Source organism: Motacilla alba, chromosome 1 (genome assembly GCF_015832195.1).
Source record: "Motacilla alba alba isolate MOTALB_02 chromosome 1, Motacilla_alba_V1.0_pri, whole genome shotgun sequence".
Classification (NCBI taxonomy): domain Eukaryota; kingdom Metazoa; phylum Chordata; class Aves; order Passeriformes; family Motacillidae; genus Motacilla; species Motacilla alba.
This window is the reverse complement of record NC_052016.1, coordinates 75,153,607-75,180,796: the sequence shown is the minus strand read 5'-3', so window position 1 is coordinate 75,180,796 and position 27,190 is coordinate 75,153,607. Positions and strand designations below refer to the sequence as shown.

Sequence of the window (27,190 nt, the reverse complement as noted above, 5' to 3'; positions counted from 1 at the left end):
TCAAAAGAATTAATTCATTTTTCCTTTTGCAGTTCATGAAAACCACCCATTATTTGTGGAGTAGAAGCAATGTCTTGGAGGACTGTATTTTCAAAAAGGCTGAATAAAATACATGAAATTATGTATTTCACTGAGAGTGGCTGTAGATAAACAGTGACCAGATAAAAGGGCTGTCTTAAAGAAAGGAGGCTGTGTGTATCTGAGAATACCAAATCAAGACTTCTCTTCTGATTATTTGTTTCTAGTTTTTGGGGTTTTTTTGTCCTGTCTGTCAAGGTAGAGGCAGTTTATTTTAAAAACAATTAAATAAAAATCTGACTTTAAAAAGATTTAGCTAGCATATGTATGTCTTGGCAACAAGGAGAGTCTGATTTTTAGGGGTGATGAAAATCTCTGACCAAGATGCTTGAAGGTGGTTATTTATAAAAGCGAATTCTAGAAAAGATTTTATTTCTAAACAGCCATTATGAAATAGTGGTGTTCCTGATGCCTATCAATCTCTGCTCTTTGCTAAGGTTTGGTACAGCATTTGATGTGCACAGCTCACCGTTCCTTGGATCTCTTCCATCGATCTTCCCCATTTGGAGCTCCCTGAACATCTTGAGTTTCTCTGAGGTAAAGTGGTGAATGAATGCCGCAGTGAATTGGGACCAGTTCAGAGATTGCTGTCTGGTCTGTAGGTCATGCAGATTTTCAGCAGCACTGGCATGGTCCCCTCTTGGTACCAGCTGTCCTCTGCCACCTGGTTTTGTTTCCTTTGTGGTTTCAGATACCGTTTCAAGTGCAGGGACAAGGAAAAAAAGAGCAGTTTATTTCCAGTGTTGCTTTTGTCTTTTGTCACGTATGCGAACTCTAACATCTTCCACATTTGTGTTATGCGCTGTTCTTTAGAGACAAGGAGATGAAAAGACAAGACCTTGCAAGGGTGAAAATCTACTTGCAGAGGTCATTAAATAATGTGGTGTTTCTAGGGCTGCTGCAAACCAAATTTAAGGCAGCAAAGTGAAGTGTTTTAATTCAGAAATAGGCTCTGCTCTGTGCTTTCTTGTTCTGTATCACCTGTAATACAGTATCTGCCACCTTACGTTCTGACACAAATACATACATTGAGACCATATGCAGTTCCATGGGTTCCAAAATAAAGTAGGGCATCACCAATGCAAGATAGCATATGATCATTTAACAACTGTATTGTCCCTGGAGACGTCAAAGTATAAAAAGACAATACTGAAAGTCACAGGGCAGGATAAAAATATGGAAGTGGTTACACCAGGAATGTATGAACTATGTGACTTCCTATTTTGGGACTTGTTTTGGGTTCCAGGGAATACACATAAGTCTTGGATATGCCTGTTTTCATGCATGAACATGTTGAGGTTTTTTACTCCTTTTCAAGTGTATTAATCAGGTAACATCTGGTAGATCAGTGAGATGGGCAAATAAATATTCTTGATGGTCCTGTAGGTCTGAAATGACTCTGTTATTTCAGTTTTCCCCTTGGCATTGGTCAAAGGTAAATGTGTTTGTGCTGGATGGGTTTAGTTCCAGTAGTGTATTTAAGACTTCAGAGAAAAGAACATAAAAACCCACACAAGCAACAAAACTACATACATTTGACTGAAGGGGCTCAATGAAGCTGATATTAAAGTCTTTAAGTTTTGTATTTTATAAAAGTTAACTATGTCTCTTGAAAAATCCAGTTATTTTTTATTCTGAATGCCATCACCCTCTACAAGTGCAAAGCCTATGGTCATCTCAAGCCGCTCTCCCTTCCTTGCCTCTGCCTCTCCGTAGCAGCCGCCCTGCTTGAAATGAGCAGCTGCTGTGCCTCACTGTTTGAGGCAAATCCTGCTTAAAGCCATCCCTCTTAGGAGAAATGGGCTGCTTAGTCCCCCGCCCCCTCTCCCTGCTGCAGGGAATTAGAACTTAGAGTGAGAAGTTAATTACTTGGTCCTCTTTTGGAGAGGGTGGTGTTGCCAGGATTTCCACTGCTCCCTTAGCAGACTCTTTCTGGATAAGGGAAAAGCTTGGCATCAGCAAGACTATTAGGTATCATTTTACCTTCCCAAGATCAAACTTTGTGTCTTGGCTTCAGCTGCAGTGCCTAAACATGGTTTTTATGTCCTTTTGTGTGTTTTTAGTTGAGTCAACTGAACAAAAACTTCCAACATGTACCTCAAAGGCTGTCACAGCATGAATAGATAAGGTTGAAGGCAATAGTAAATACATGTATGACGTGTCTTAAATTTTCTGTTCAGAGCCTCAAAAAGATGTCATGAGCTTACAATTACGTAGTTGTGTTACAACTCCTTTCAGTTTGGATCATTTGTAAGAGTGGCAAAACACTTCAGTTGAACCACTGCAAAAAAGAAACACTTTTTTTTTTCCATTGTTGAATTTTTATTGGACTAATCCTATTCAGAAACTCTGCTTGATGCTTTGGAGGAATTGTATCTATTCAACCACATTTCCTGACTTTATAGTGATGAGTTGTCTTCATCTGTGTTCAGATCTGGTTGCTTTCTCATGGAATCCATAACATTTCCTTTTTAAAATAATTGTATGTATTTGGAATTAGATAGGCTTTTAAAAATAATATTTTCTAGAAATTTGGAAGGGTAATATGGTGAGGATTTTCTTCTGTATCTCTGGAACTGCTGGAGATAGGTAGGATTCTACAGTCTTGGACACATGGCACTTTTCTGAAGGATTAAATAAATTTAAAACGCAAACATGAAAGAGAGTGTTGTTCAAAGCCAGTATGAAAGACTTGTAGAAGCTGTTGGGTAAGATAAAACCAATACCATAGAAGTGTGGCTTTTTTCCAGCTCTACCATCCCGAGCTCTATGGTTTTCTCTCTCCCATTACAGATTACTTTAAAGGTGTATTTCAGTCATGAAGTTCATTTTTGTAGGTTGATAAACCTTAACAAAGAGCTTGCTCTGTTAAAGTGACTGAGGTTATGTTTTGTTTCATTACTCTTCTTGGCAGGAACATGTAGATCTGCACAGCGCTTGTTTAGAGATCCTTGATGCACTGAAAAACATGTTGAGGGAAGTCAGAATATTATCCTCCAGGGCATAGCAGTGACTGCCTTCCAGACCGTTCATGATTTTGTTTTTCCTAGCAAGATAAATAAATATTTATTTTTTTAGAATGCTGATGTTAAATATATTTCATGTTTTATGTGACACAGAAGTGGGTTTCCTGTTATGTTAATTCAGAAAAAGGGCAAAAAGCAGCAATGTCCCAGGAACTTTGGGAATAGTCAGTGGTCTGTGGGTTCTTAAGTATTTCTGAAATAGAGTAAATACTCAGTAACAGAGCAGTGAAAGACTGGGACGTGCAGTACCAACTTGTTGAAGCATATTTTTATGTGCCTGTTCATAGTTTGTTTCTGGCTTTGGCTTGATTATTCCTAACAACTCCATCTCAAGTTACGGTAAGATTTCTACATAAAAATAGAGTAGGCTAATGTATATTTAACAGTGCTGCATTTGCCAGGGAGGGACCAGTTGCTTGCTTGCTAGCTTGGCTGAAGGGCAGAAGTGAAGCATCACACCAACTCCAGCTAAAGCCCGTGCTGAAAGCTGGTGTTTGACCTTCAGGTGCTGTACAAATGCAAAGGTCTGCAATTCCTGCCTGCCTCAGCTCTGTCACAGCGTGCAGAATTATAGCTTTGGTAGTCTAAGGTGAAAACACTCATTCCTGCTTGTGTGCAGATTAGAAGGGGAAGAGATTGTGTGTAGGTCAAAAGTTGCCAAACAAACTACTGTAAGTATACTCTACAAAAACAAAAAACCAAGAACATAATTTAAGATCCTGAAATGCTGCTCTGATGTGCAAATCCCGTAACAACTGATAAGCGAGCTTTCTGTGGAAAATACTGCTCTTTCTGTAAAATTTGGTTTAGGCTTTTGTACAAGACTTTTTTCCCCTTTTTTTTTTAATGGAGAACAATTTAAAACAAATATCCCTTTTGTAGACAATACTTCTGGCCTGACTTTATGGTCATACTCACTGAGGGCCTCAATTTTCTGTGCAGCATGACTGCAAACTTTAGCAGTACAAAAAATAACTTGTAAAGAGGATACACGTTTTTTGTAAACCAACTACATTATAAATAGACACAAGATGTTGGCTTTTTTTCAGCAGCAGTTTTTTGGGTGAACCTTGCCAAAAGAAAATCAAGTGAGCCTTTCAATAGGAGTAACGCACCATACTTCTATTTAAATTATTCATGAAGAAACACACCCAGATTATCCATGGCATATGTGTGCATGTATTCAGATATAGCCTTGAGAAAATTTGCTGACCTAAACATGGGAGCCGAGTAGGAGCAAGGCAACATGATTAAAGCCAGCTCAGAAGGAGTGGGTTTACATCCTGGCACTGTGCCGTGGATTCCCTGTCTGCTCAGTGCTTGGGAGATCTAAAAATAATATCTGCAGTTTAGTGGGATAGTGTGAAGTTTACAAAATGAATAAGTTTCTGCCATAGTGATCTTCTGTCTGCAGAAATCACCACAGAAGAAGTTGATATTAAAAAAAAAATTAAAAATACCTATAGAGAGCTATCAATCAATCTGTATAAATGCTGTGGAGTTCTTTAGGGAATTTTGGTTTCCTTTTTTCAATATGTATGTTGTCCTTAAAATAGACAGCATTACAGTTGGGAGTGTAGAGAAGCATAGAGGCCAGCCCAGACCGCTAGGTTTGCTTGAGTTTTGTGTTTCTTTATGTAACCAAGTGTTTTGTTTCTGTATGATTGCTCATTGTTCTGCATTTTATCTGTTTTACTTAAAATTGTAGCCTTGCTGGTTGTAGTTGCATGGAAGTTTGAAAGGGAACTTCATGTTTAGTGAAAATTAGAGGTTAACCCCATTTTAACAATACCATCAGTATTGAGCTGAACAGGAGCTTAGCTCTGGTGCCATTTTATTTCTTATCTGAGTTTAAATTTTTGAGATTTGACAACCTATTTGATATGCTTCTGCTCTGAGTTCTCACATGACCACTATAAAAAGGTTAGATTTTGAGAAGATAATTGATTCTTGTATTTTTCCAGCACAACAGACTGGATGCTTTAGGATGTTACTTCTGGAAGTGTCGACCTCAGCAAGGCAGGGATTTATATGTATATGCTGCTCTTCCTTACCTATTGAGTAACAAATCTGCAAGACTCACATTATTATCTGGATTATCATAAGCTTTCCTATTATGCTAAACTTGAAGTATCAAAATGAAATGTTGCAGTGCTATTTCACTGTTTGCCAACCCTGCCTCTAGTAGTGAAGATTCTTTTAGCTGTTTAGTCCTGCTGTTAAGTTTTGCAATTCCACTGTCTGATGTTATACGTGTAGTTTACCATCACCTGAAGAAGTTTGGCAGAGTTCCACGAGCTTTGACACTCATTTTGTGGATTTTAAAATTCTTACCATAGCCCTGTGGAAAGCTCAGAATATTCTGTGGAGTCCCACAGGTTGTCGGTGTCCTTGTGGAAGCACAGCACCCAGCCCTGTCCTGGGCTAGTCTGTTAGAAATAAAGAGTAGGCTCAACAGTGTCCTTGTACACAGGTCAGTTAATTCACTTGAGCGTACTGCTGCCACGTGGGCTCCCCAGCCATGGAACAGGGAGCAGTGTATGTGAATTGTGATGGATCACTGCTCCTGGAAGGGCTGTTGTTATGCACCCACAAGAGCCCTGCATGAAACTATGCAGGGTCTGCTTCATGCTTTCATCCCCTGTTTAATTGCTTTGGGTTGGTTTCAGGGGACTATTCAGTGAACAACTTAAGACTGTCTAGAGAGCCCGGCTCTGAAATAGGATCCAAGGCACACAAATCATTGTCTGGATTGCAGTGTTTTCCTGTAGGATCACCAGCTGCTAGAAGATCATACTGCTTCACTGCTCTGTACTGCTTTAAGTGTCATTCTACTAACATTACAGCAGTCTCTTACTATTACTGTGTCATAAAAGTAATACTCTGGAAGTTTTTTGTTTCTGCCTGTACTGTTCCTATTAATACGTCAAAATATCTTTCAGCACAATTGAATAAACAGGAGAGTAAGGATGTGATAGGTTTCTAATTCATTTTCAGCATTGGTTGCTATTGTCATTTGGAACATTACAGAGACCTAAGAAAACACCAAATCTACACGCCAGTAGAAGTTCGCATGACTTTGTGGTATGCACTCAGAGTGTTCTTCCAGGGGAGCACACTTCTTGAAGGGATGTTGTCTCTAGTTGACACCTGTGAGTGGTCATGGTGTAGGTAGGATTAGGAACCCCACCATGAAGGTCATTGGGAATCTGGTACAGAAATCAGAGCTGCCCACAGAACAGTGAAGAGCACAGATCCCTGTGAGATCCCTTACTGATTGTCAACAGACGCGTTACTTTCCGAATTTCTGGACTTTTCCAGTCTTCTTACTCTATGTGTATAGAAGGTTTCTGCTTATTATTTTCTTATGTCATATCTCTTGCTCCTTTTTTCTCTCATCTCCTTGAAATTGTCCCAAACCAGGATCATAATCTTTGGGTTTTGAAGGAGTTGTTGGTACTGCATGCAGTACTATCAATCATGAAAGTCATGATTCTGACCATAGGGGAAAATAGATAATGATCCCTTTAACCCTGCTGCTTCCCACAAGCCACTGGCCCCAAATTAAAACTTGAGAGAAAAAAAAAGCAGTCATTCATTCTTTTGGTTGCTTGCTGCCAGGAGCTGAGCTTTTAAGATACAGCTATCAGGAGTATAAAAGTTTTAACTTTAATCCTGTTCATATTTCTTGTTTCAAGTTCTGCATTTTAGAAGGATCACCAAGACTGGCTCTTTTTTTTTTTTCATTGATATTAACAGGTTTTTTTTAAGTGTAAGTTCTGGTAGCAGCTGTTTATTGAATAGAAACTTGAAAAGAAAATTTTAAATGAAAGTAATAATGCATGGTGTTAATTTCAATTTTAATAGAGCTGTTCTAATGTTTTTACTTGCTTAAAGTTCCTTTGCATTTGAAGTTTAGTTTCACCTTCACACCCTTTTTTTAAAACACATGACCTGGCACAAATTTATTTTTAAGTTGTACTGCCAGTGGCTGATGGGAGGTGAAAGCTGGTCTCCTCAGTGACCAACACAAATGTATTCTGTTTCAGGAGGAAAGTATGAGTAACAAAAAAAGCCTCAAACAGATAAAAAAACCCCAGCCTCTACTGTAGAGGGAAGGGATGGTGTTCTGTATGGTAAAAGTCTGTAATATTAGCAAAATAACTCCCGGAGCCTTATATGAACAGCTGAGTCATTTATAGCTGGTAGAGAGACAAATTGCTGCTGAAGGATGTTTGTTATTGCATAGCTGCTGCTACAGCTGGTGGATTGCCTGGTTAAGAGCAAAGTAAACTTGAACCTGGTAAAAACTGCTGTGAAAAGTACACTCCAGATAAGCATGCTTTAATCTCTGGAACATTTAATTGGTTCAACAGCATTTTCTAGTGCCTCAGGTTTTCCAATGTGCAAACATATTTATTACATTTATTACATAATTGTCAATTTCTAATTTATTCTTCTCTGTCAATCCACTGATAATAGTAGCGGAGAACACATTCTCTTTTACTGTTAATACAGATAGGGTTCATATATCAAATTATGATGTTAATATCTGTCCTTGAAAGTCTCCTGACTATTACTTCTCTGCTTCTTAATGCAGTACCAGGCTGCTACTGTAGGTCCCCATGCTGATGGTCGTATTTATCTAATGAGATTTGAATGTGTTTAATATGAGTATGCAACCTAGAGTATGCAACTATGTAAAATTAATCATATCAAACCTTTTTATTCATTTTGTTATCTCTGAACATCATGTCCATTGGAAGACTGTTTTGACAGATTAGTTAATCAATTGTAAAATAAAGAGGGCTTCTACCTTCCTTAATATTGCCTTTGCCTTCCAGCTGCTTTTTTACAAGCAAGCAGTCTCAAAACTGAGCATCAAGAATAATTGCAAGCCCCTGCCCCAGTGCACTGTGGCAAAGGATGAGTAGGGCATAGTTTTGAACAATCCTTTAGTTCTCTCACTGGTCTTAAAGAAACTGGCGAATTGGTGGGACTTGAAACAATACATAAAAAAATTTCAGAGTGCCATTTTGGAGAGGGCAGCAACATAGGTTAAAGCTAAGGGCAAAAGTAGGGCAATTCCCCTGCTCCATGGGGCAATAGTAATGCTTCCATGGGAGTCTGCTGAAGGAGTTATTAGTGGCCAGTCATAGGAGAGGGAAGCTTTTAGTGTCCTGTATGATAATCAGGCTCCTGAATAATTAACCAGTGGCTCTAACAAATACACTCCTCCTGTTTCTCAAATCATATTATTTCTAACTCTGAATACAGTTAGTTGCAGGTTTGCTTGCAGAGATGTAGCACTACAGCTACAAGTTTACAATATAAGTAACTATTTGAATACTTTCCTGGGCATCATACCCCCTGCTATCCATGTGACCAGCTGTCTGCATAGTTGGAATAACATAAAGGCAAAACCCCCAAACATAGCAGTAACTTTTTCAAGTATATTACATCTAGCCACTCACAGATTCAAGTCCCACAGAGAACATGCCCCCTGTCTTTTGACCAGGTAGCTGAGAGTGCTCTGATAGCTCTTCATTAGCCAGTAGCTTGTTTCTGACAACCTGGATGGTCTCAGCCTGTAGCCCCAGCATTTAATGACAGAATACATCAGTGCATACCTCTTGCTTGAGCCTCCAGAGTATAAATTAACAGATGGTGTTGGCTAAGAGAAGAGGGGACGTTAACTACATCAAAATTACTCATTAAAAGATGCTGTTGCATGAAACTGTTTTTGAATAGCTCAAGCATGGAAATTCCATTCATAAAAGCATTATTTCTTTGTGCCCCAGAAATAAGTTGGAAATAATTTTTTTATGATTAGATTAGATGTAGTTTTTTTAGAGACTAGTAAATTAAAATTTAAAAATGTACTGATGGAGGTGGGTCGACTTTATGTGCAGAATGCTTATTAGGACCATAAACAAGATCAGTTATTTTCAAGAATAGATTGAGTCACTGCAATATTTAACAGTCCAGATTAACAAAAATGCCTATTTCATGTCTTTAGGGAGATTTAATGCTTGTGTATTTCTCCAGCTTTTTGGTGAAGAATGATTGTGTCTCAATAAAATTTTCCTCAGCCTCTACTATAATTATATTTTCTCAAGCATAAGTGACTTTCACTTTGCTGTTTCAGAGTCTAAGTATCTAATGTTTATGTGTTACATCTTTCACTGTGTATCCCAAGAATTCCCACACACAGTGGTATAAAGCAAAAACATCCGTGCCTCCCAAAAAATGATCCATGGGAACACTTAGACCTTGTGAAGTAATTTGGATGTCCTCAAGCAGTAGTGAATTTTTTGCAGCTTGTTCTGCAGTTTCACATAAAGGAATCTGCAACTGCGGTGCTGATGGCTGCTTTGAAGAACACAAGTCCTGTCTCAGCAAACATTGACCTCCTCTCTGTGGGACTGATCATCTTTAAATGTCCAGCTCTCTCTTTGTTGCATAGATAAGTTCCTTTCCCTTAAGCCCTTCCTTCTAGATCCCCTGCTGAGAACATGGGATCCTATCTATAATTTCTAAGAAAGGACCTTACTTCAGGTTGTTTCCCAGCTTGTAAACAACCTTTGTCTGTGGCCTTGCAGTCATGCCGCCGCCTTGTGAGCTGCAGTTCCTGGTTGAACACAATTGCCCAGTGTTACAGCTGGGCTGGCACAAAAATGCCAATTATTGCACAGAACTACATTATTCTGCTGATTTTACATGCTTAAATACTTACAAGTGCTGATTCTTTCCAAGCTGATTTCTAAAGGCACAGGCCTTTCAGGTGTTCTTGGACAGCTCTGCCTGACTTCAGGGACTTGGCTTGTCTATGAATATTGCTGAAATTGGCTGCAAGCCCAATATTTGACTGGGTAGGTTAATCTGAAGAGCACTGTGGTTAGATCTTGTTTCCAGATGAAAGCTTTTTGTAAATTTTGTTTTTTAACAAGGCATGTTAAAAATTCTTTCATTTATTCACTAGCTGGTTTGCAATGTGCTTTAATAGAAAAGTGCATAAGATGTCACCTATCCTGTTCCAGCAGCAGCTTCAAATAATTGCAAGACATTCTAAGAATAAGCTGCTACTTGTTTTCCCACAAACTTAGGAACTAAAGAACTTGCTATTGGATAATTTGTTCCATATACTTCTTGTACTTGATTACAGTTTTATGTGACTTTCTGATAACTTCAGGGTGTTTTGGAAAAAGCAGTTTTATTAGAAATGTGGCACAGACATTAAGACTGAGTCCAAACTGAAGAATTTGCACAAGGCATTTCCAGGTGCCTTGAAAGAGTTGCTTGTGGTGAATTTTTTTTTTTAACAGAATCCAAAACCCAAGTAAAAGTGTATTTCTTCCTTAGCAGTTGCTGAACTATGTTGTGTTTTCTGTTGTATTTTAAGCACTGCAGCACTGTAGTTTCCCTCCAGATGGACTGACAGACCAACAAGAGGAACTAGAGAGAAACCTTAGCCTTTGGGGTTAGGGGTAGCTCTAAAAATAGAGATTTCTTTTTAAGGTCATCTTCAAGAAGGATGGAAGATGTTGATGCAGTTATCTCATCCTTTGCCCATGGTCTCATATTCTTACTTTTGAACAAACACCAGGAGACAGAGCATCTTCCTGGCAGAGGAGTTTTAGGGTTATGAAGAGGTGAGCCTCAGCAGCCCTGTTGGTCCTCTCTTGTACCTTAAGAGCAGACAGCAAAGTCAGGACACATGGACTATGTGTTGTGTGCAGTCTGGAGAGCTGGTGAAGCCCACACATGTGCAGTCCAGTGCTGAGCCTGCTTCTGCTAGAAGAGAGCCCTGGGGAAATGATTTTCAGGTCAGAGTAAACTAGGAGGGAATTGCACATCTTAGCCATAAGCATCTAGAGCTGGGTGTGTGATAGATGTTCCCCTGATGCTATGGAAAAGGTAGATAGAAATCTAGCTACTTCTGTGAATTCAGAGATGTTAAGAAATATTAGAGTTTTATAAATTCCCTGTGCAGTTCAGTCACAGTAATTTCATTTTCAAGAGAAAGGCCTTCCAATAGCATTAGAAGTAATTTCACAGCTTAAATGAATTCAGTCACGCCTCTGTAGTAAAGAGTGCATTACCCTTTTTATTACCATCTGTGAAAAATGCTTTCAGCTGCATTTGAATTCGAGACACAATGGTTAGACTGGGCTGTGCATGGTTGAAAGTGACTGGTCTCATTTTTGAGAAGGTATTTCCTGATAAATGCATCTGTTTATCAAATAGAGTTTCAGAAGGGAAGTAATTACTCATTTACTGAATTTAAAGGACAGGCTTTTATAGCCTAAATTTTAGTAACCGCTCTGAATATACAGCAACTGCTTTTTAGAATGTTAGCATGTATTAAGGGCAGATGTGGCTTTCTTTGAGAGGAAAAGTCTGTCACCTCTTAAAAATTCACCATTTATCTTAAATGTAAATGTGAAATTCATTGATACCTTTGAGACACATATTGAGTATTTAGAAAAAAAATTTGGGCATTTCTTCAGATTTCCTTGAGTTTTCATTGATTAACACCAAGGTTACCTCTAAAGACAGGTTTATCTGTCCACACACACCTCCATTTCCCTTTGAAGTTTCCAGGTCTGTCTGTTGGTAATGGCTGCTTGGTCTCTTATTTTTTTTTATAGAGTAGAGAAACTGCAGCACTTTTTAAAATCACTTTTAGGTATTTCTGAATTTGGAACAATCAGCTTGGACAGACTGCATTTGAGACAAAAGCATATTTGGTGCCCTGTATCCATTCAGTATTACAAACTTGTGTAATAGGTTTAAAATAAACAGATCTTATTTTTAAGTATGAGGTGACATGTGAAGATCAAAATTCTTTGCCAGCTGTGGGCAGAGACAAATGGGCCTAACAGGGACAGAGGTCTCTTAAAATACATAACACTTTAAAGGGTCTGCATATGCTGGCTGGACCATGTGCTTTATTTAACAATTATAGTTCACTGAAACAGCCAATTTTACTTGATTTTGGTTGTCAACTGTTTTTATCAAATGGAGTTTAATATGTACCTTTACAGGTCCAGCTAAATTGCATTTCAAAAGAATTTTAAGAATCAGCCAAACTAGATGTGAACATAAGCTGAAATACAACTCTTGCAGAGAGAGGGTCATGGAGTCTGACTTCTCTTTGACATAATCCTGCAAAGAGTGAGTACTAGAAAGAAAAACCCCAAAACACCACAACAGAATACAGACTTGATGGAGGATATTCCATCAGTTTTCGTAACTTTTCAAGAAGGTTGGAACTGGTGATGTGGAGCACTATATCCTCAACTTTTGAGTAAGACAGTGACTGGGAACTAAAATTGTCATGAGTCTTATTGTTACATTAAAATACATGTATATACAAACGCCCCAACTCTAGTATTTAAAGAGAGGAGAAATTCTGTTCATTAAGAGTGTTTCACAGTTTTTTTCCCCAAGACTATCAATGAGCCAATGAGGTTCAGAAAGCTTTGAAACAAATGCTGTGATAGGAGCAGTTGAGTGTTCAGCAGTTATTTACTAGCATATTGTTTTAATTAGGATTACAACAGGAAGGAAATTTCCATGAGAGATTGCCTCACGTACCCATCAGAATACCAGTCTATTTTAGTTGTTCAGTGCAAGCTTTATATAGCTCTAACACAAGTTCAGCAAAATTGCTCTGTTTTGCACAATTAAGCTGCACAAATTGCACTGTTCTAGTTTTCAGATCAAAGGGAGGTGACAGATTTGTCTTTACAAGGTGAAATCCATTAGGATTGTTTCTTGATGTCAGAAAATAAACTAGGTCCTTAGTTGCTACTTGTAGTATGAGAGAGACCGGGAATGGTTTTCAGCTTATGATTCTGCTTTACTCTGTCCATGACATAAGGTCCAGGTTCACACCACCTCCTACATGGTGTTTTTCATTAGACAGTGAGCCCCCAGAGCAGGAGCAGAGCCATGCTGCACCCCAGAAGGCACCTCAGTCTGAAGAGCAAGACTGCCTTGTTGTTCAGAAGGCATTGTTGAATGGCCTCACCTCTGTCATACCAGAGGTGATGATATGTGTTAGAGAAGGGGGTCAGAATCTGCCTCTGGAAACCAGGCATACTAAAAAAATCCTTTTCCTCAGAAACTGGATCTGCTTTCTTACAATAATTTTTTTTTTCCTGCTGCTTTCTGTCTTTCTGAAAGCAGATATTTGGCTGCTGGCAGCTCGCTGATCCTCAGTGTGGAAAGATCCAAGCTACATCCTAGACCTGTTGATTAGCTGGAGCTGAGGCTAGTCCTCAAAGCACTGGTCCTGTCCCCTAAACAATAAATCAGAACATGAGAGTTCCTGCCATCTAGGCCATCACTGAGATGATACTATTTATTAAAAAAATATTTTAATAAGTTACATGTAGTCTCACTTTACAGGGGCTTGAGGTCAACCCTGTAGAACCTTCTAGTTTAGGGTTCCTAATCCACATACAGTCCCGTAAGCCTTTATTGGAAACACCAGAATAGTTCTGAGGAACCTAACCTTCAGGCCCCATGGACAAGTATTGTGTTATGCAAGAGCTATTTTTAATGTATTAAAGATTAACATTGATGTATAAAGTTAATCAGGAATAAACATCCTGTGTTGATAAGGTAAAAATCATTCTCCATTTGTTAATACCCCTATTTTTAAGAGATCCTAAATTAGATCTAAATCTTGAGGTTTTTTATAGCCAGACATTGGTCTGTGGAGTAGACAGTCAGGAATATAACTTTTTGGAAGAAATGGGTTGTTTACAGTGACTGACATTTTTTCCTTTGAATTTTCATCTTCATTATTAAATAGAAAAGGTAAATCTGTTCGTTAACTTTTCCACTGTTGCACATGTAAATCGAGGTAGAAAAGAACCTAAAATCTAAGGAAGCACTGACTGTAATAATTTTTTTCTTTTTTTTACATCTAGCGTGTGTACAGGCTGAGAAACAAAGTCATTATTCATTTTGGAATATTAATTTGCATTTTGTGATTCCCAATCTAAATTTGACACAAAAAATACCATAAAAGCACATAAACCAATAAGGATATTATGAGCAGTAGGAGTTCCAGTGATGCATTCTGAAGGGTTTTATTTAAGTACAGCTTGAAAGCAAAGTCATAACATTTCCAAATACTTTTCAAGTGTTTTGCCAGTGTTAAAGCTCAGGTATTTCACACGGTTCATAACCAAAGCAAAAAGCTCCCATGTAATTGGGGAAAACATGGTGCAAGACTGCATGATTCTGCTGAACCTTTTTTTGGCTGCGTCTCTCATCAGTCTGAAACCATGGTTGTGCTTATTTCTGTAGTTTGCTTAAGCTCTCAGCAATTATGCTTTATGATTAGCTACTACAAGCTCTCTTGTAGTCCAAATAAGCTTTTAACTCTCAGAAGTGGAATAGGGGATCATAACTTGCACTCAAGAGGTTTCTTGGAAGAGAAATGCTCCTTGGCATACGTGAGAGAGGCTTTCGCATTGGCCCAGAATGGTAGGACTTGCATTCTTTCACATGCAGCCTCCCTTAAATGCCAGAAAGTTTTTATTGCTTCTGCAATTTTTTTCATTCTCATGGACACACAGCCTGGTTACTTCCAGGGCCACCTTTTCCTTACCCATTTAGATGTAAAGTAACACAGCAAGAGCTAGTTTGCAGAAGCAAGTGAGAGTAGCGGGTAACTTGGAAGCTGGGGCCTTGGGGGATGTTTTCTTTGTCCTGCCCTGGCAGGAGAAGAGCAAACCATAACAAGCATGTGTTACCTTGCTTCCTACTCCTACCTGCATTCAAACCTTCTCCTATTGCAAGCCATATGCTGCTTCTCCTTTGGAGGAGTGTGAAGTACTGGTAAGGGTGTTAGGACAAAAATGCCTTTGGAAAGGCACTAAATGCCCTGGAGGAGGAGGCTGCAAATGTGGCATCACTGGACTTACTTCCCTACAGTCTCTCTTCCTGTGCAAAGGCAATCTGTAAAACTGTCCTGGTTCAGTTTAAAATACTTCTAGCGGTCAGCAGGCTGCTAGCCAGGGTGTTTCACTTTGTGTATAGTTCAAGATGTCACATTTTAATTGAAGGGGAAGGATGTCAGTTATTTGAAGCTTCCTCCAAAGGTTTTTACAAATTAAATCTGCTATAACAGTGATGTTAATTGTACCAATAAAACATTTGCCTCTCAGCAAAAGCTTTTGCCAGCTCTCTTGGATATATTTCTTGAACTGTTTGTCTCAGCTGCTTAACTTACATTTCCCTTGTTCAAGGGCTGTCAGAAAGGTTCCCAAACTGGCTGAAAATGTCATATCAGCCAGATACATTGGGAGGCAGCTTAAATTTTTAAACCCCAAATCCTGTAAAATACAGATAAACAGGGAAGATGTTTCTGCTACAGTCATTCAGATGAAGTTATTTATACTTCATCTGCTTCTATATTTAATTGTGTTGCAATTTAAGTTTCAGTAGCTTAGAAATATAGGAGTAAAATTCTGCTGTTTTTAAGCAATTACATTGTGCTGTTCTTTCCTGAAAAATATTAGTATATTAAATAAAATATGTTGTAAGTGACAGGAAGGATTAATTTTGACAGTAAGCTTTGAAGTGATGTGGTTGGAAAAAAATTTAGCAGATGTGGATATTTGCTGAAGAATCTGGATTTGCAGATTATTAAATGTGGTATGAATTACAAATTAAGGCTACTTGAAAGCTTCTTCACCTTCTATGCCTGTGACTGTGTTCTTAGACTCCATATTTTGAGAATTTTTTCTCCTCTTAAATTAGAAAGTGCAAAAGAGTAACTCTCAGTTTTGTTAGCTAATTGCTCCTTAATGTTCAGTAGGATAAGTGGGTAACAATCTACAAAAGCATGCATTTAGCTAGTTACTAAAAAAAACAGCTAAGAAAACATTTATTTGAGAAAGGAAGAAAACGGTAGGTTTTTATTATTTCTGTTACAATGCTTTTTTTTTTTTTTTAAATGTGTTTGTTATAATGCTTTTATTTTAAAATAAACCTTTATGTTTCTTAGGGGGATGGAAGCACATCTTGCAGAAGAGCTGGGCAAACAGCACCAGGAACTCCTAGAAACAGCTTGGGAACAGCTAAAGGGAGAAGAGTTCAAGGGCTGTTCATAGCTGAGTTTGGGTATCCATTTGTTGAACTGCTATGGCTTTCCACAAGGAAGCTACAGACTAAGAGAAATCCAGACCTCCATTTACAAGAGATGCTGTCATTCCCTAGCTCTAACCATAAGCTTTTAGGGTGGCTATAATTTGCTGTATTTAAGAGTATTATTTCACATGTTCTTGTATTTTTGTAGGGTGTGTGTTATGCCCTGGTCTGCTGACTTAGGGGAAGGTTATTTGATGTTACTCTGGGTGATGTCTGGGAGTAACAACAAAATTCACGGGAGGTTCAGTAATAAACTTTTTCTTGCAAACTTTAGAACAGTAAGGTAGAATAAGGTGCTTGGAAAATTTTAAAGTGTATTTGTTTTGGTTAGAAGTGCAACAACGTAAAAACAGTATAACACTTTATAAAAGGTACAAGGGAAAGGCAGGAAAGGGTAGCAGTAGAGAGGTATATGGTGACCACCCCTGGATCCAGCGCTGAGACCTCATTGTTGCAATTTCAGGGTCTTTTGGTTGAAGTCATGGTTGCAGTCTTGAGCCATTGGGGATGGGGAAAGCCTATGAAAGACAAAGCCCAGTGGGTTAGTATATGCTCAGCTTAGCTGGGAACACCCAGGTAATGTTGCAAATGTTGCAGTTAAATAAAGTATGTGTCCCATACTTATTTTTTTAAAAAAATTAAAATTTATTTTTTAAAAACTGCTAAATGGTTAAGCATCTTCCAGCCAAACATATTATTCTGGATGGGACATCATTTTACAACAGGTCTGTAGTCTTATCTTGTTTTGTTGTAGGTACAGCAATGCTTTATTTCACTGTGAGTTGAAAAGCTCGTATCAGACAGGTCTTGACAGGCAGATACAAAAAAAAAAAAAATCAATGTAATTTAAATTAACTAAGGGCTTCAACTCATGTTGCTGAGTATTTGAAAAGGCTGATTAGCATTTACTTTAGATAATGGAAACTTTGGCTAGGTTTTTTTCCTTGGGAGCCAGTGACTGACAAAATCAACACGTTAATCAGCTGCTATGTTCCTCATGCACAGTCAAAGCCCTTGCATGTTTTGTCATTAACCAGGAATGTTTACATGTTCCTGACTGAAATGTTAGTTCAGAGCAGGTGTCCCATGGACCTGTTCTGCCTCCCAGCAAGGTTATCTGCATTCATCTTGTAGGCTCTGCCCTCAGTTATCCTGATGAAACTCCAGACAAAATTTGCAGCTGTAGGAGAAAGTAGTGCAATTGAAGGCAAAAGTTTAGTGTTGCACTTTATTTGTCAGCAAAAAAAATACAGCTTCCCCTCTAAAACAACAGAACAATAGGGCTTGTTTTTTTTTTAATATAAAGCTGAGTTACCAGAACAACCAATGGAGGTAAAAAGTGATTGGATTATGAAAGGGAGGTTGTCATTGGAGTACCAGAAAGTAAACTAACTGCTGTTTTTTTGAAGCTACAAAAAAGCGCCTGTCCTGAAACACATGGAAATGATTTGTATCTGCTGCATTGGAGCTCCTCTTTTCCCATGCAAAATCTGTACTCTAGTCAGTTCTAGTACTCCTTGTTTTCCTCTACTTGCCTTTCTTTTTCTGCATATGCTGTTATGAGAGTTCCATGGTGTTGCCATGAGAGTAAAATATTTAGGATGATGATGACAGGATTGGCTCTTCAGAACAGGTTGCCTTGTGGGTTGTACTTAATATGTCATCTGGAATAGACCCTTTGGAGAGAAATTCTAAAGTGGTTTAGCCTTCAATAGGAAACTCTGATTAGAATAGCTACATTGTTGGGACATCCATTATTTTGAGGTGGACTTTGTACTGGATAAAAGCTTGAATGGAGATGAGGAATAGTACAAAAATCATAGCCTATTTTTATAGATTTACAAGTTGCTTAAAGACAGAGATCTCTAGTGTATATTGTGTTTCTGTGCCTGGTAGAGCTGAGACATCAGTGCTGTGGAACTAGTACTTCAGAGATCGATGAAAATGAGGGAGATAAAGGAAAAGAAACTTGCTTTTGGCAATGGATCCTATTCCCCAGACTTTTTGGGGGCTCAGGTAGAGTCTAATTATGATGTTCTTTCCATTGTGGAAGAAGAAAGCTGAAGCTGGGGGAAAAAATTCCCTGTATTATACAGACAGAGGCTTTAGGTCAAGATGTTATGCATCAGGCTGTTACCATCTTCTATCCAAAAAGCCTTCGCCTGCTACCTTTACATTATAGCTGGGATTTCATACTGAGAGGTAGTGAGAGATAACAGGGAAAATCCTATGACTGTGCATGTATTTCACAAAACACTCCCATTTTGAAATGACATCTCCATCAGTCATACAAGGTGCATCTGTTTACCAAAACACCACTTTGGTGTTCAGATAGGAGCAGGTATTAGATGTGTTATGAGTCCACTCCCATTACATTCAGTGTGTTATGAGGGGATTCTTTCTTGCAGAAGAGTCTGATGAAACAGTAAATGTTGAACTAATTGGTACCGAGAAGCATATGAAGGCATCGCTAGTTGTAACATTCTTGGAGGATAATGATGTCAATGAACAGCTTGTGCTGTGCTGGATGTTTAAAGTGTTTTAAGTACAGTTTTGAGTGGCAGATTTAATCTAATTAGCATGGAGTTGATAGCATTAACAGTTGCAGTCTCTCTTGCACAGCTGAACAATTACAAGTCAGCGCTGCATTGCAGAGGGAGTTGTGCAAGTATAAATAAAGACATGATCTTGTCCTTGAAGAGCTTCCTATTTCAATTGATGTATATCCTGATAAAGGTATCTACTCTGGGAAGTGGTTCTTGACTCCAGCACCAAACAGGTGGCAGTCTTGTGCTTGAACTTGCCCAGCTAGCTCCCTCCACAGGGTACTGGCTCTGTCCACACTGGCCAGGATCTCCTTGGAGTTTTATCTGGGTTTCTTGTGGTCACAGGACCTCCAAGGATGGGTAGACACTTTGCATGGTTCAGGGAGATAAAAACAAGAGGCTGGAGTTGGCAGTTGCAGGAATGACAAAATGGCATGGTGTTGAAGTGATTGTATCATGTCCAGGGAGTTGGCTGAATCACAGAATCGCAGAATATCCTGAGTTGGAAGGTATGGGAATAAATCACATGGACTCCATTTTATTCATGGTGGAAAAAGCCCATTCTTTATTCACATAACTCATTTTTATACAGTTTTACAGACCTCGTGTGTGACTCCAATTGGTTAGTGGCTTTCTTGCCAATTACTTTATTGGTTAGTAACAAGTTGTTACCCTGTGTTGATGGGTCACTGAAACCCCCGGTATTTATGTGCAGGAAAAGTTGTTTGTGAGAGATAGTTTTCATTTTTCTACCTAATGGTGTAAAAACAGTTTATACAGGTGGCTAATTGTTTTTTCACCCAGGAATAGATTGTTATGTTAACGAACTGCTCGCACCAGGATTGCTTTCACATGGGAACTTGCAAAGTGCTAGCTTGACAAGGCTAGCCACTGATTTCAGGAGAGCAGGCTTGATTTTAAGGGACCTTTCTTTATAATTTTTCTACCTTACTGAAACAGGAAGGGACCTACAAGGATCATCCCTGAACACAATCACACCATGTGCCTGAGAGCATTTTTCCAACACTTCTTGAACTCTGTCAGGCTTGGTGCTGTGACCATGTCCCTGGGCAGCCTGTTCCAGTACCTGACCACCTACAGGGTGAAGAACCTTTTCTTTACACGAAGAGTAGTAGGGGGTACTGAGGGTGGAAAACAGAACTTGCATGTAAATGTTGGTGGTATAAGGGGAGAAAGGTTCAGATCTGATGCAGTTTCGCTGGTTTTCTGTATAGCCCTGCAAGCAAGTGCTGCTAGGCTCCATCCTTAATGTTTGAGCTAGCCAAAGGGGCGAGATGGTGAAAGCCAGCAGGGTACTTGGGAGTGAGTTTGTAGGCACAGTGTGGGTGAGCAGGGATGAGACTTTGGACTGAAATTGAAAGCAAGTGGCAGGCCGAAAGGCATCAATCAGCATTTTCAAGGGATTTTATTTTGAAGCCTTAAGAGCACCAGTGAAAATATTTGGCCAGCAACTTATCACTTAACAGTGAACAAGAGAAAGCTGCTGAATGACTTGATAAACTGCTGAGGATCTGAGTTTTTTAAAGGAAAGCAGGTGCAAGGAGACCTTTTTTGACTGACTGCTGCATTTCTCAAGAGGAGCTTACAGGCAGCTGTAGCCACTCAGACTGGTAGTATGAGAAGCAAATGACCAAACTCATCCCAGAAAAGCTTCTGGGTATGTAGGGAGAGTTAGTTGTTGGGTCGCATCTAACAGGAACAGTGTCTTCTTACTTTTGTAAATGAAGAGGCAGTTTCTCTAGGAAGAGGGAGCTCCTGCAGAGAACAACTGGGTTGGACCATCTTCATTCTGATGAATGTGGCAGTTTTGGCATCCATTTTTACAGCTCATTTCCTTTCCATTTATGCATGAAGTAGGTCATTAAAAATTGTTCTTTTTTTATTGATGCAAAATAGAATGCCTCTTTGGAATTAGTTATTCTAAAAGAAAATTTATCTATACATTTATAAGATTGTAAGTTATTTCCAGTATTATGCAGGAATATGAAAAAAGTGCTGTAAATTCCTTGGATTATTATTTGTGTCCAAAAAGGAGTTTTCCAATGCTATTCTTAATGAATGATGGAATGCTTATATGACAGTTGGATTTCACTGCCTTTGTATTTAATTAATGAGAAAAACTTTGACTTCGAATTGCAGAACAAGAAGTATTTCCCTAATGTTTCCGCAATAAGGTTGTCAAATTGCCGGCAGATTAAAAATGTCATGATGAAAAAAACCCATAGTAATCTTTTCTGCCAGGATTTGTGAAATTTTGCATTGCAGTTTAATATCACTAATGAAATCACTTCCATGCCAGACTAAAAAGAAGTGTCAAACTATTGAGAGCCAGCCTATGCTAATCATAATCTTTTGACTATGGGATTTGCTTGCTGACAGTGCTGATGTTCTCTTGCTCTGTCATGGTTGCTGTGTGAGTATGGAGTAAAGCTTTTTTTTTTTTCCTTTAATACTAGTATCTGACTTTAAAAATGTCATTGTCCAACAGCAGCAAACATAGCCATGTGCTCTGGTTCTGCTAGGTACTTATACTCTGGGTTTTCTGGTGCATGTTTCTCATAGCTTGCAAGAAGCAATGTGTGCGTCACTGATTATGAAATTACAGCAAATGCAAAATACGGATTTAAGATCTTCAGGTCTTTAGAACTAAATTGTTCTCTAGTAGTTATAGAACCTAAGTGGTACTTAACATGCTTTTAAGGAATTTTCTACTGTGCTGTCTTGATACTATGATTTCTCTGGCTTGTTAAAGCAGGTAGGTAAGGCTCAAATGTTCTGCAGGAATAACAAGGTCAGCTATTGAAACCAAGATGTAGCTAAAGAATCTGGTGTGCAAGCAATGATGTAAACTGCACTTAGTTATGAGCTACAGACATAGATTAAGAAAATGGATTAGTAATGGGAAGTGGGGGAAGAATCAGATAAAACATGCATTATTTCTTGCAACATTTGTGGGGACTTTTTGTCTCCTTTGCTTTGTTTCAGTTAGAAATTACATGTCTCATCCATGCTGTTTATTCTTCCACTTAATTACACTCAACAGCAGAGGTAGTTCATGCTGCTTTGGTGATTAAGAGTGCACATAATATTGCCCAAACATGAACTTCCTGGATGCATGCTTCTGCCATCCATAATCTGGTACGCCACAACTGCAGCCACCAACTTCCTAAGGAGTGTGTATTTTAACCTAAGCTCATTGTTTCATTGACCCAGCTGTATGATGAACTCTTTCCAGCAGTTTTTGTTTAAAGGAATGTAAATAGAAGTAGTCCATTCATAAGCTTAGTGTTTAAAAGGTCCAGTGGTGAAAATTATGATAAGATGCTTCCACTACACACATTAGAACAATGCTAGAGGAGATGAGAGGGACAGAATTGTTGTTGGAGGAAGAGTTGAAATAGTCTGGAGAGAAAAAATAATCTGCATCAGTGTGTCTTTGCATTCTTCTATGTAATTTCTGTGATCTTGGAGCTCTGTTATAAAACGTTTTTAAAATCCCCCAAGTCTTATTACATCCTTGTAACCCTGTATTAATCCATTGTGTTTTTCCATTGATTTGTGAGAATCATATTTCCATTAAGGCAGGAGATTACTTTTTAAAAAAAAGTTTTATGTCCATTCCTGTGTAGTTTTTGGAGTTACTTAAACAATGTGCTTATGGAATAGGTGCCAAGCTTCCACATGTTCTCCATTTTTAAACTTGAAAATTAAAATCCAGTGAAATTGTGTGCAGTCATGTACAAACAAATGATTTTGATCTAATTTAGCTACTGTAATGCTTACATTTTACAAAATGGTAAAAATGGAAGGATTTTGGCCCTCAAGTTGTTTCATTTATCAGAAATCATAAGACCTTAGTTGGAAGACATTCTACACTTGTGCACCTCTCTCTGTATCCACTTTTTAGAAGCTGCATGTATTTAGTATTTCACTACTCAAGCACTCGCATTTATCATCAATGCAATAAACACTTGCACAGCAATGTATCACTTATGTAGAAAAGTATTACTTCTTTTCTGCTTCTCCCACTGTTTCCCACCTTTCTATCCATGTCCGGAGCTGAATGTGTGAGGCCTGGCCTCACAAAACATTTCTCATGCTGGATGAAAGAGGCTCCCTAAGCCGCTGCTCACAGGGGTGAGCCGTGGCTGCGTGAGTGCTTCTGTAGCTGCTTTCAAAAAGGGAAGCTTTGAAGTGCTTCAAAGAACCCAGTGGTATCTGTACCTTTTGATTAAAAGGATGTTCAGTACAAACAGGAGAATATACTGAAATATTAAGATAAGCAAATTTTGTGGTCATGAACAATAATTCCTGGGGGGGAGCTGAGGTGACCAAAGTGTACCTAAGCAAAACTGTACTTTCACCCAGCTCACGGGGGCTGAATAAACAAACAAACAACCTTGATTAAAAATAAAGTGGACTGAGTGACTGTCGTTACTGCCCTGTACAAGAAGAGACAAATTATGGGTAAAGCTAAAATCTTAATGCTTTTGACTTTTTTCAGATGAAATGTGTCAGGGTTAAGTTTTATATATTTTACTGCCAATACTAACTAAGTAATGGGTCTAGCTATATCTTTTTAAGTGGGTAACCTTCCTAAAAATGTTCTTACTTATGCGGAGGTTTTTTTCCCCCCTCTGGAAAAATGAGGTTAGAGTTTTGGCAGAGGAGAGTTGTCTCTAATGTAACAGAACTTAGTTCATCTCATGCCAAGCACCAACACTTGATATCAATAATCGTCGACTCAAGTATTGCTCCTGGGTACATTAATCATTCCCATTGTTCCATAACACAGTGGGAAAAACACTCTTTAACAATTGCTGCTGGGGAAAATTGCACAGTGGGAGCTGAAGCAGTTCTTGCAGTTGTGTAACAAAACTCCAGAATGTTGGCAACACTCTGGGCCTGGAAGGGGATTCTTGTTGGAGAATGCTAGCAGTGGATTCAGACTAAAGTGCACTATCATTTTCTCTCTTTGTAGTGTTGAGTTACACTGCATGTGCAAAAATGTAATTCTTAAAGGATGTGTTTTTTCTGATCACTGTCCCAAAGAGGGTAACTTTCAGGGAATGTATGACTGGCAGATTGTGACAGTATGAATTTGAATTTCCTTACTGAATGACTGTCAGTGTACATTTGATGGGTGATACATTTGTATTGTGTAGTCAGATCAAGCTTTTATAGCATTCAGTGGTGCTAGCCTATACTTTAGAGCATACACATTTCAAGAGAAAAGAAGATACAGATTCTTTCCCTTTGGTTTCTTCCCAGTAAGAGTAACTAAAAGTCCAGAATAGTCTCTTCCATCCTGTACCCTCTTCATGTTGTTTTTACCACAAGTTGCTTGGAAAGAGCAACATCACTTCCTAAGACAAATGGGTTTAATTAAACTTGAGGTTTAATTCTGACTTCAGAGGATGAAGATCATTTGAGAAACAAAAATATTTCTGAGGAAGGCAAAAGATGATGTCTCCCCTGCTCCCAGTTAAAGGAATCTATTTCTTTACATTTGGAAAGATAATTTGAAACTCTCTGATGCTAAGGTACGTTGTTACCTTGATGCTTTATGAAGTGGAGGAGGATGAGAATTTTGTATCTCATAAATTGGTGCAGTGTGCCTTCGAGTACATTTCCACTAAACCCAAGGTCTCCTTCACTGGACTGTGGCACTGGTGTGGAAAGTCTTCAGGCCAGCTCTGGGGCTGTTAGAGGTGCAGGTCAGAGCATGAGGTGTGTTCCAGCTCTTGTTAAGACCTGTCCGCTTGGCAGCAAAGGTGCGGGGAGAAGAGCTCAAGTGCTGACAGCTCCACAGTAGCTGTGCCTTGGCTGTGTTTAACTTGGAGTGCTAACACAGCAGGCATGCAGCGCTTCCCTCCCAGCTCAGCCTGGTGTCAGCACGGCCAGCCTGGGAGGTGCTGTACGGAGAGCGGGTGAGCATCTTGTGGTGCTCTGCTGGGGGTGGTGTGGGCACTCATCAGGTGCAAAGGTGGCATTTGCCTGATAAATGTGCAGTGTTAGGTGTATGTTTTGACTTCGACTGGTCATTGAGACACTTAGCATTTCTAAGTCTCCCTTCCATTACGATTTTGAGTCTCTGTGCTAGTACAGTTGGATTCAAAGGGACTGGAGTTGAGGTTAGAGAGGGATTTCTTTATTAGGAATTGATCCATAGTAGAACTTATCACCCAATACATGCATAAGTTTTCTAATGTGATCTCTTGAGTGTTTAAGCATTTATTTCAAGTTAGTAATTTATTCCTCTAGAGTGTTTGCATGCTTCCTTTCAGTTAGTGGTTTCAAAGGATTTTAAAAATATCCACTGGCTGATGACATATTGTTCTGCCTTTTTGGTTCCAAATACTAGGATCTGGCTAAATTGCTAGCCTGAGCCTTATGCCTGAGAATAAATATTACACCCACAAAAATAAACTTGCCCTGTCTCAGGCCATCAGAAAACAATTTTTGTTCTGGATGCATTCATCTAGTTTGCATGTTGTAGTGGGAACCACTGGGTTCAGTACCTTTATCTGCATGTCTTCTTGGTGCACAAGGCCTCTTCTGTTTATGTTGATTGTTTTGGAGCGAGTGCCAGACTGAATCACTGATGTAGCAATAGTATTTTATAATGCTGAAAGATAGTTCCCTTGACTCCACGCCGTTTTCAGGAAAAAAGTCGAGATAGGGAGTTATGTGCTGTCACATAGTGTCTGCCTACATATCAGAAACAGCAATGCTATTCTTCCATTAGAGCTTTAGTCTGGCAAAAAATCATGACATGTTTTGGAATATTTCATGGTGTGATAGTTGCAATTATGACCAAAATAAAGGGATTTTACGTTGTAGGATGTATGGTTGACAAGCTATATTCCTAGTTTGTTTTATCGGTCCTTTTAAGTAGGAGCTGTAAAGAGCAACTTCTGCCCACTTAGCATTGGATTGGGCTCTCACTAAAGAGCAGATCTCACTACTGCTTGTGCTGCTCTCCCCAGAGCACTGGAAAGAAGCTGGCTGCTGCTCTTCTATGCTCTGTCACTATGAACAAAATCCCTTTCTATTTTTTTCAGGCTTCCCAGGAATGTCTTTTGACTGCTGCCACAGTTAAAGAAAAGCTGTCATGTGAAAGATCTACATCTGTATAAGATTTGACTGCAACAGCATTCTTCATATTTAAAGCTAAAGTTCTTCACTCTTATCCAACTGTTTCTACTTTGTAACTGTCTCTATAACTATTGTAATTTCTTGGATAATATCCTTTAGATCATAGCTGGGGGCAGGAGAAAAAAAGCAGGGAGAATCTGTGTTAGTACGGGTGGTGTTACACTTGATGAAATACTTTGATAATGGCCCTTATGAGCCAGAAATTAACTGATATGATGTAGCTTGGTTTTTAGCAATACCTTGTTTCCCAGATGATGGCATTGGAAGGTGCTCAGATTGCTCTCACAATGCCATGCAACTTCCAGCAAGCAGGTTGTTTCCTACAGTTTGTTGTCAACATTTGTAGATGACACTCTCTGACCTTGTTTGCATCATTTCTCCCAAAAACAGTTTTCCAGTGTCAGAAGTCAAATTGCCGAAGATGATCTCTCCTGTATGGTAACTGCAAGGCCTTTGTATGATTTGAACCTTGATACAGATTTGTTAATTTTTTTCCTTATTTTTTCCTTTTAGGTGAAAAATCATAATTTTTTTCCTTTTAGGTGAAAAATCAGCTTTTCTTGCTCTAGTAGTTCAACCAAAATCAGTTGGAAGAGTGGTTACATGCAATTGGCAGGAATTTATCTTTCATATGACTCTGTGTCTTAGTATTTTAGCTTCTCTTTTCAGATGTGGTACTCTTTTTTTTTTTTTTTTGGTCTAAAATAATAAAAACACACAACAACCCAAAAAATTAAGTTTCTATGTATGCCTTCCTCAAGCAGAAGTATTGGCATTGGGGTGCAAAAAATGTTTTCTTTGTATGCATAACTTTATCACTGCTATGAACCAAATTGTAAAGTTGTCTTTCTACAAAATCATAGGATGGTAGAAATGATAAAGGAGGATTTCTTTCTACAACTTTCTAGATAATTTGTTTTTTCTCCAACTTGCTAATTACTTCTATAGTAGACTTTCTTGTTTTCTGAATGGTCATACACTTCTGTAGAAAATTGTCAGTGCAAGAGACAGTTTTGGCAAAGCTGGTCCACGAATTAGGGTCTGTCATAATGAACCTTGGGCAGACTCTTTAAATTTCTTTCTTCTTAGTCAATATTGTTGCCCAAAGTTAACCATTTGGACATAGCAGGGCCACTTTCCTTGCAGAAGAGAGTCTGTATCTCAGACTGATTTTAAAATGTGTAGTTG

General features: G+C 38.8%; 2 protein-coding genes across 5 annotated transcripts in view; both read left to right on the top strand.

The window, feature by feature from the left end:
* COMMD6 (COMM domain containing 6) overlaps positions 1–26,716 on the top strand; it is a 49,775-nt gene extending 23,059 nt beyond the window's left edge. The window contains exons 8-9 of the transcript XR_005256057.1: positions 516–615; positions 25,909–26,716. The gene's annotated coding sequence lies outside the window, so the exon portion shown is untranslated. The remainder of the gene's footprint in view (positions 1–515; positions 616–25,908) is intronic.
* TBC1D4 (TBC1 domain family member 4) overlaps positions 1–27,190 on the top strand; it is a 99,169-nt gene that overhangs the window by 6,088 nt on the left and 65,891 nt on the right. The gene's annotated exons all lie outside the window — the stretch shown is intronic.